Source organism: Protopterus annectens, chromosome 6.part0 (genome assembly GCF_019279795.1).
Source record: "Protopterus annectens isolate FY-2018-M chromosome 6.part0, PAN1.0, whole genome shotgun sequence".
In the NCBI taxonomy this organism is placed as follows: domain Eukaryota; kingdom Metazoa; phylum Chordata; order Ceratodontiformes; family Protopteridae; genus Protopterus; species Protopterus annectens.
Window position 1 is genome coordinate 150,803,801 of NC_056737.1, and position 10,787 is coordinate 150,814,587.

At 35.1% G+C, this 10,787-nt stretch overlaps 1 protein-coding gene across 4 annotated transcripts in view; it reads left to right on the top strand.

Moving 5' to 3' along the window:
* Positions 1 to 10,787, top strand: part of AKAP6 (A-kinase anchoring protein 6) — a 2,898,826-nt gene that overhangs the window by 2,305,895 nt on the left and 582,144 nt on the right. The window lies entirely within an intron of this gene.

The window sequence follows — 10,787 nt, forward strand, 5'->3', positions numbered from 1 at the left end:
AGATGTCAGGCACATTTGCTTAAAGTGGTACATAATATTGTCAGCTATCTACAAAAATGTCCTGCTGTTGAGTCCATCATAAAATTCTACATGCCATCCTATAACCTTCATTATCAGTATTGTATATTGTACTAAGCCCCAGCTTCCTGCTGTCTATTTCTAAAATAATGAAACTGTCTACCTATTGCAGTCTACCAAATCCCAGGTAAACATGCTTTTAAGAAATGTAAGATCCATTTCTCTACAACTTGGGTTTTACCTGTAGACAAGATGTTATGCAACCCTTTTTTGAAAATTACTTGTCTCCTTGCAGTCTACATTTTTATTCAGTGTTATATATGAAATCTGCGGCAAAACAACAACATACGCATATTTTGTACTTTAGTTTTGCACTTTCTGTTGATGCTATTTCATCTCACATTGCTTTGTTAGGTTGATAGCCTGGAGTTTTGGAACTATATATTAATTTGTGTATTGTATTCACAAATGCAGCTACCCAAGTGAATGCAACCTAACCACTTTAAAAAGTGTGGTTTCAGAGTAACTACTGAAAAAAATGTATTAAAATGTACTGAAATAGAAGGCTGAAGCAAAAAAGAAAGGGAAATAGCTAACCAGACAATCTGAAAAAACTAATGAAATGCGAAATATGTCATGCCTTGTTAGTTTCCATTCTGGCATATGCCCTTGCAATAAATACATAAATAAATAAAAATTTAAAAGACAAATCTATTGGTACACATGGCTTAATCCTTGCAACTTTCTTGATATTAACATATAGTACAACACATATCCTTGTACAGCTCGATATTTTCTCAACAGACTTCTTATCTAATAGCAATGTAAACCTCCTCCTCATTTTTACTGAAACCGTTATTATTTTACTGCATGCAAGTTCCCACTTGTCTGTGGCTACTCATGCCTCTGTTGCAGATATCATTTATGTGCTCATGCACATGCGTGTATAGCTGACCAGTTTGCTAATAATGTGTACATTTTATATGGTACGTTTGTAATTATTCACTCTTCTTATAGTCTGAATATATACTAATGTTGCATACGTTTTATAGTATTTTACGGATACATTATTCATCTTCCTCAGTGTTTATTCCGTATGATTTTTTATTTTTTTAAATGATTGCTGCATCTTTTGTTACTGGGATCTTGCTAAAAATGGTCTTTGTTTAGTCAGATCTTTCTGGTCATCAAGCACAAATAAAGCCAAATGAATATGCAAATGAAATTTTATTGAATAAGCAAATTAATATTTATTTGAAATTTGTGGTTTGACTGAGCAGAAGCCCTTTTTCAGCAAAGGCCTGGGGAGAAAAGCACCACAAAAATTTAATAGTAAGTAAAAGGGATAGAGTAATTACACTAAAAATGAGTACATGAGTGTCATTAGAATACAATAGGTCTGAAAGAAAAAAATACAATACTAAAAAGAAAAAAAAAATGCAATACTAAAAAATCCAGCTGAATGTAACAAGTGAAGGCCCAAATGTCTGACACAAACTTTGTGTAACAACACATGTCCTAACTTCTGCCACAGAATAAAATGTTTTTATTTTGTTTGCCTTAGACAGGGTGTATGTCAGGTACCAGTTACTCTGGATGGCCCATCTAAAGCATTTCCTCTTTCCCTTGCTTAGGATAATCAGTGTCTGCTGCAAACAGATGCACAGCATGCTGTCTGCTATGTGCTGCATGCTTACATTTGCAAAGGCTATTCATCAACTACCTGTGGTTGTCAAAGGGTGACTGAAATTCTTTGCTCAGTGCTGTAATCAGGTGCACTGTTTTTCAACATAAAATGAGAAGAGCTGCGATTATTTCATCTGTAACACAATGCATTCAGAAGTTAGCTGCCCTTGCGGGCCATTTCATTTTTTTTTGTTTGACTTACCCTATCCCATTTGTTAGAAATTGGCCTTACCCATCACATGGTCGATAATTATGTATTACCCCTAAAGACAATAACTGGGATCGTACCATCGATAATTTGAGTGGGCCCATGCATGGTATAAAGCATTTAGGAGCTGCCTCTGTCCATTAGTAGTACAGGAGTATGAGCAGTACAGGAGTATTAATGAGTAGAACAGAGGTATTAATGAGCAGACAGGAGTATTAATGAGTAGTGCAGGGGTATTAATGAGCAGTAAAAGAGTATTAATGAGTAGTTCAGGGGTATTAATGAGCAGTACAGGAGTATTAATGAGTAGTGCAGGGGTATTAATGAACAGTACAGGAGTATTAATGAGTAGCACAGGGGTATTAATGAGTAGTGCAGGGATATTAATGAGTAGTGCAGGGGTATTAATTAATAGTATTCCTGTTTTCCTATCCTATTAGACTGGTTGCAAGAGGCAGAACTGTATTTGTATTAAGTCATACAGACAATCATTTTGATCAGCATGTGCAATGTCCTGCCTTTTTTAAAACTTTGTTTATTCCCAAAGAGGTCTCCTACAGCTGCCCAGCATTTTTAAATATGACACCAAATTATCCTTACCAGTTTGGACTCAGGACACATACATAGAGGCATTGCAAAGAAATGGGTTTTATTTTTCATTGCATTCAGTCATTCATCCATACAAGAGTACAACCAGTCTGCCTGGGACTGCAAGTTTATTGGACTTCTGTGACTCCTAAATATTCTGGTTAAAATGTTAGCCACTGCAGTCAATTACTGTGGAAGGGGATGATAATTATAAATGTAAAACTTTAATTTTATGCTTGATACTACGAACCCAGTCCTTATCTGAAACTGGCTGGCACAAATCAAAAAAGCTGCTGAAACATTTGTTTGCAGTGGTTACAGAACCTGTGGTAAATAGTCATCATTTGGTTGTCCTTTTGCCTGATTTTCTGTACAAAGAAATGATCACTTAGAATTTCACAGCAGAGACGTTTAAAGGTTTCTCTACTCATTCACACTAATAAATAATGACCTGCTGTAGAGAATTTTAAAAAGCTTTATTGCATTTTCCCATGATAGTTTACCCACTTTCTGACTTGGACAGTTACACTGAATGTTGCAGACAATCTGGTCTCCCTTTCTATTCATGGAGATACTAGTTGGCTGCAGCTGTAGATATAGATAGCTATTGTCAGCATACCTGTAAATGCATGTGCCCAAGGACTGAGAATCACTAACTGGCAGGTGAAACTCACTGCATTGGACTACAATCAGGTATGGTATTGTTCTACAATAAATCAACAAGGAGGGCTCCTTTGGTGTCATCTCAGGCATGCCACTTCCAGTAATTGATGCAGCCCTTGCTTTACTACCGTTTTGTGAGAGAATCCTGAAAACGTTGCAACCTTAAGCCCAATAAAACATGTGTACATCCCATTCTTTGGCTTATCACTGTTGCTTATGTTCCAAATTTTGACTGTTAATTCTTGAAAGGTAGTGCTATGTCTAGTATGTATTTTTAAAATGAGTGCTCATATTTCTTCCTCATCCACCACACAAGTCAAATAGATAGTTACTCAAAGATATTATTAAAAGCACATCTAGCTTTATATTACCATTTTATAAGTATTCACACCCTCACACTTGTAGCATATGAAAGTGGAACCACTCAAATTGCAACTTAGTTATAATTCTGGGACTCCTAATCATTGAAGTTGAAAGCAGATTAGTCTGCCCATTTAAATTGCAAGAGGAACACTATTGATGCAAGTTTCTAAATATAAAACTTTGACTTTGTACGTGAGTCATTTTACCAATATCTAGAGATCCAGTCCCTATCTACAGCTTATATAATGCATGGAAGTTGCTGTCATTTATGTTTCATTTTTTTGTTTGGATAACTTTATTGCTTTTTATTTTTGGAATCCAAGATTATATTTTGGGAATGCAGAATCATGTCTGACACACATATTGTTGACTGAGGTTATATCTGAACTACTAGCCTTCTTCTAAATAAAATGTATGCTGCAGCCTGTTTTCCTACCACCATTCTCTGTCACATTAAATTTCTCTGTTCTGTTTTCCACTTAAGTACCCTAGAAGTGGTCAGCTTTACAATTCACTGAGGCAGTAGCTTCCTACTGTGCCACAAGATGAAACCCATAGTCTCCTTATCAATCTGCCCCTTAATAGACATTGATATTTTGACACCCATATTCTCCTTATCAATCTGTCCCTTAATCAGACATTGATATTTAACTACAAAATGGGGTTGGTTACTTCTGAGAGTCTTTTCTGTCTGTCAGGTTTCCCAGTGTCGACCTACTGTTTCAACTTTGGAAGCTGCAGGATGTGATAATGTCATTTAGTGAAGTTAGTCCCAGTTTGGGAATGCTCTGCTTCTTTGGAATTTATCGAGATTAATTCCTGCCTAATTCTTCCTACTTCTACCTACAACTTTATCAGAGTGGCAGGGTAGTAGCCACAGTTATCTTCCTGCTTGAAAAGAAAACCAGAATTCGAAATATAATGATCCCGCATTTCCTCGTAGACTTTGAAGCAGCTCATGCCATAAATGAGAGCATCAAAGAAAGATTTGAATCCAGAGAGTCCTCAGACTGGCTACCCAGACTTCCAAAATGATGCCAAAATTTTGTCATATACAGTCCAGTACCGTGAACTCTCATTTTGGTTGCAGACATATGACTCAGATATGTTTTGGTAATGACCTCTCCCTTAATATACGACACTGGAACAGAATTACCATCCCTTGTACTCTAATGGAAATTGAAAAGCAACTTTTCCTGTTTGGAGTTAACTATGTTTCCAGAAACACAAATCATTCTGGAAAGGACAAGATCAGACTTTTGTGAGCCCAAACAAAACTGATTCCCAAATACAAATAACTCAGCAGCTGATCCTGTAGCTCTGCATGGCTTATCGAATTGCATGGCTTATTGAATCATACGGTTAGGGATACATGTGGAGGCTGTTCTACCTATGGGTGACATATCTGGTGGTAAACATTTATAAAACAATCAGAGATCAGTTTCCAGACTGAAATGAAAAACTACAAACTGAAAGTGTTACACTTGCATGACAAGCCCATGAAAATTCCCATGGGACTTAAAAAACAAAATGTGCAGAAGGGGAGCTCTCAGATTCAGGATAAAAATCCATATTTCGGATGGAAGGAGAATATTCAAGGAATGAAGTATTCCCATTTTAAGCATTTGAACCTTGACAGAATTAGTCTCCTCATCTCTGGCCTAATTATAGCAACAGAATAAATAGCATACTCATCTAAAATTAGAAAGGAACTTCACAGTGAATTTTTCTTTAATTATTTCACCAGAAGGGAATGAACTACAAAAAAGTAGGGATTTGCATGATTTATATGACAAATTCACCTTGAAACTTCCTCTCGGCATCTTCTCCATCTGGAAATCTGCAGAAAGACTTTTCTTGCTGCAACAGAATTTGACATTTGTTTTCACAACCTCATTTTCATTCTGTTTAGGAAAACTATGAAATAAGGGGAGAAGTGTTCTCCCACTTCTGAGACACTAAGGCTAACTGGAATTATCCCAAGAGGAAGATGGCTTCTTGTTCCCCTCTTCCTGCTAACTAGTTCTGGGTTGTTCCTTACCAAGAACCTCTTTCAAAAAGACTAATAAAAGAAAAACACTGAGTTAAAGACTGTTGATATAGAAGGTAAACTTCCTTCTACAGCCCATGATGTAGTATATTTAAAAAACATAGGAAACATAGAAAGGACTTCCTCAATCTTGCCTTTATGTTTCAACCATGGAACTAAAAGACTCCTGCTTCTGTTCCAAAAAACGTTCTATGCTACATGACCACATTCCCAGGGTAAGGATGCTTATGTTTTCTTTTTCTCTACACCTAGTGCCATATGCTGCAGAATCAAAAATTAATAATACTGTAGAAAAACACAGTAACACTACTAAAAGCCATCTCACATTAAACCTGTGTCTAAGTCACAAATATAAAAAAGTCCTCTCATACGTGGTGCCATATTTTTCCTCTCTCTATATAAATTCTAACACATAGTATATATGTGTGCATGTGTGTGTGTGTGTGTGTGTGTGTGTGTGTGTGTGTGTGTGTGTGTGTGTGTGTGTGTGTGTGTGTGTGTGCGTATGTGTATTAAATGTCATCATTTACCAAATGGATAAAATATTGGGCAAAAAATTATCTTTTTAGATTAAATATAAAAAGAGTGAATAGAGGAAAAAGAATAAAAAAAATATTTCTGCAGGGAAGCAAGCCACTTGCCACCCTACCCCCTTCAAATTATATATACCAACTCTGAGATTGTACACTAACAGGTTAAGGGCAAATTTCCAAACCCTACTTTTCTGTGATCTTGCACAGAAAAAGAAGAGTGCAAGAGCGTCCCTCTCCCATGAGTGTTCACTCTTTCAGACTGCAACTAAATATGGTGCTATATGATGCGTTGCACACGTTTTGTTGCATCCGGAAATGTCTATGATTTTCATTGGTAGTATATGTGGCTGTGCAACCCTGGAATTAGCATATTTCTGGGGACATGGAGGTGGCACCCCAATATAAAAGGTGTTTTTGCTTTACTTTTGTTAGTCACAAATGTAACCTATCTGTTTATATTCGTGATTATGTTTCGTAGATGATTTAGTTGGTGATAAATGACAATCACTGATAAGTTTGTTCTGTTTTGTGTTTCAAACAATTTCATCTGGGATTATTCGTTTTAGACTGATATATGCACATATGCATATGCACACATATATATATATATATATGTGTGTGTGTGTGTGTGTGTGTGTGTGTGTGTGTGTGTGTGTGTGTGTGTAGATAAATATATATATATATATATATATATATATATATATATATATATATATATATATATATATATAGATAAATATATATATTATATATATATATATATGTGTAGATAAATATATATATATATATAATATGTATGTGTATATACTATATATATATATATATATATATATATATTTAATGTGTGTATGTATGCATGTGTATATAATATATATTTATATATATATATATATATATATGTGTGTGTGTGTGTGTGTGTGTGTGTGTGTGTGTGTGTGTGTGTGTGTGTGTGTGTGTGTGTGTGTGTGTGTGTGTGTTTGTTTGTAGCAAGTATAAAATGAACTTCTCTTGCATTGCCAGGAAATTCATTAAATACATCAAAGTCTAGCTACTTTAAATAATAACACAAAATAAAAACTTTGTAATTAAAAATCTAAACTGAAGCCCCACAGCCTGGGTGTGAACTGTACCGCTCAACCTCTCAATGCAAGAAATCTGGACAAAGCCAAAAATAGGTACAGATTTTAAATATTGGTCCTATTACAAAGTTGTTAGAATAACAGGTTTTGCATTACTATTCATTTTCTAAAGGATAAGAAGTCCGAAACTCACATCTGACATTATTTAGTATTATTTAGTGACTTTAATCTTCAGTGATTTGCCAGAAAACCATAAATTATAAAAGGAACAAACCAAAAATATGAGGCAAATAACTGGACATTCTGCACAAATCTGGACAGTTGAGAGGTATTGTGTGAAATATAGTCCATAGGCATGTGACGAGTAGCTCTGGAACCCAATTAGAGGCTGTTAGGATTTGGTATGCACTGATAGAGAAATGTCTGAAGCCAGTTGGTAAGCCTTGAATAGAACATGTAATTACATAAGAATTCAGAGGTAGCTACAAAGGAACCATTGCCTGTTTGGAACATGGTAAGAGACTTGTATCAGTGGGTGGTAAGTTCCTGCTATTAGACAGTGTAAAACATGTCTCTTGCCTGCAGGAGGATGAAGCCATTGAATAGGGATAATGTATAGGATGCAGTGAGGGATGGGTAGCTAAGACCAAACAAAATCAAAGTAACATTGTCACACATAGTATTGTGATATGGTATGTAGGTTTTCAGGGGACTGGACTTAGAGAATGTACTACATGTTAAGAGAGGAGAAAATGGATGCCAGTGAAATTTAAAGTCTTCACATCTGTAAGAAAAGAGTTTACCTGTAGACAGTGGCATTGTACCATCGCAGTAGCAAACTGTAATTTGACATGGAAAGCAAATCTTGAACTACCTGTCAAATATGTAATATCAGCGATTGCAAGTTGTGCAGCTACGGAAAACAACTTGTGAATATAATACAGCAAATCTAGGGACACACTTTAAAGGAATTAAAGCAACATATACTAAATCTGAGATTTGAAATCCTATGAGGTACCATAATCCCTGAATTAATACATCTTCTTATTTTCACACATTTTCCTGTGCAATTATAATATTTACTTTTAAGAAGCCACACAAGTATAAGAATTTGCAAGCCATATGAGTGAATGCAGTCATCTAAAGTACCTTTTTACACACAAAACTTTTCAGTTGATCAGACGTTTAATTGCATAGCTATACTAAATAAAAGTGCTAACTAACACAAACATGTGTAACAGAAAAGGCATTGACTATACAATATTTGTTGAAATTCAGTCATCTTGTTAGGTTCTAGAGAAAACTTCTAAACACATCCACCTTGTGGAAAAATGTTATGTGCTTTAGATCTCCAAGAGCCTTTGCATCCTTTTTAAAGAATTTTCTATTAATTAACACACTTGTTTCAATAATATGTCACTGCAGCTCTTTGTCAGATATGCTGATCAGGTTCAAATCTTGATACATTAAATTAGTGTCATCATTTGTGTATTTAATGTTTTGAGAGTTTTATTCACATCATGTCATTCTAGTGGTTCATGTTTAGTTTCATCCTGGAGACTGCAGGTGTACAGGGCCCCCCAGTAATGCTACAGATATAAATCGATACTACCAAAGGTTGTAAAGCACATACATTGCACGTTAGTGAAGGAATAAAATAGCAAGGGAAAACCTTGTATATCAATAGTAATTACGTATAGATGTTGTCGACAAACTGAGGGAAAGGTGTGCAGCTGCAAAGGGAAATCAGTGTGAGAGAATTTATAGGAGTCATTAGTTTTTCATATAGAAGGATTCTGTTTGAGGATATTGTAACATTACTAGGCTCTGCATCTAAGTTACAGTTTACCATCTGTCTCTTCTGTAAATATTAACAGTACATCTGTAGCTTAGACAAATTATGTACAATTTTCAGACAGGCAATGCTCGTAGTTTTCATATTATTAAAACGTGTCTAAAAGGTGTTGAGAGTAAACTAACAATATCAACATTGCTTTTACAGTGTAGTCACATGACTTGTTTTTCCAAATAGCACATTTTGTTTCATACTGTGCTTAATTTAGGACAAGTATCCCTTCAGGAATTTCATTTTGAGTTGCGTTTGATCAGTCCTGTATGCCAAATCACAGTTCCTTATACTTCAGGACTGTAATTATGTTCTCTTCCAAACTGTTGTATGTTATATAATGAGAGGAGACTGAAGAGAACCTTAAACCAAGTAAAACACAAAGAGAGGGAATGAGTTAGATAAACACCGTAGCTTCAGGCTCTGTCTTGTCTGTCTCATAGTTCTTATATTCATATTTTTATATTGATTCTGTTAATTTTAAATTCAATATTATTAATTTAGGATGTCAGTAATAATAGAGGCACAAAGTCAATAACTGTTATGTAGGACATGTGTACACAGCTGGTCAGTACCAATATTCCAAAATTTGCAAATCGTGCAAAGGGAATCAGAAATGTTTCTAATGTTAATTGCAGATTTAGCTCCCGATGAATAAAATCATTCTTTGAAGCAAAAGGGTCTTGTGTTTTGAACTTCTGAGGCAGTGACTGCATCATTTTATGGTGCGTAAAAGGAATATTTTTGCTAAAGCATCAAGTCTAAAATATAAAACAAAAAGAGAAATGTCCTAATATTGTGTATCAGGAGCAATTTATTTTATGTGAAATGATTTATATGGAATTTCTCTGGTACAAAAGTCTCTACAGTGACTAATAACACCTCACATCCACTTTTTAATTGGCAGGATTAAATTTTAATTGGCATGAAAAATAAAGAAGAGGATTTTAACTTCTAACAATGCTAAAATAAAGGGATATGGTTTTTAATATTACTTTCATCTAAGGTGAACAGTGTGGAATGAAACTACATTAGAATGAAATGCCACTGGTGCGTAAAGTTTAATCTGTGAAATTTTGTCCCCTGTGCAGCACATTACTCGTCTCAATTGCATATTAAACAACCCTATCAAGGCAAGCATTGGCATCTGCTGTGTTGACACAAATTGTGAATTAAATGAAATTGATGTCCTCTGTCGTATATTTATGAAGATGGACCATTCTCTAAAGTATTCTGTTTATGAAGAATTTATGATTGCAAACTGTTCTAGAACAAAAAAAAAAAGTGGCAATAAATTCTATTTTTGTGACCATACTCTCCAAGGGCATTGATTTCGCCTCCTGCTGCTACATTTGCTACAGCACAAAAACAATACTTAAATCTGGAGTCCTCTGAGATTCCTTTTAGATTATCAGTATTTGCACTATAAAAAAAGCAGAGCATAGAACGGCACAGCTGTATAAGCTCAGATGTATCCAATGCACGTTGCTTTACCATGCTTCAGTCAAACATCTGTTCCTGCCTCAAAGTCTGCATTTTAAGCTTTTGGGGCGTGTTTTTGTGATAAATTACTTATTTTGGAGCTTTGTAACATTATGTACCACACTCTTATAGTCCCTTACAACTGTGTATTTACAAAACATAATGTTGTTTTGTACCTTGTACATGTCAAGTTGATACAAATGCTGTACATGGTAATAAAATATTCATTTATATGCTGGTACAATTGTGTTTGTACTTACTGCAAGTTATC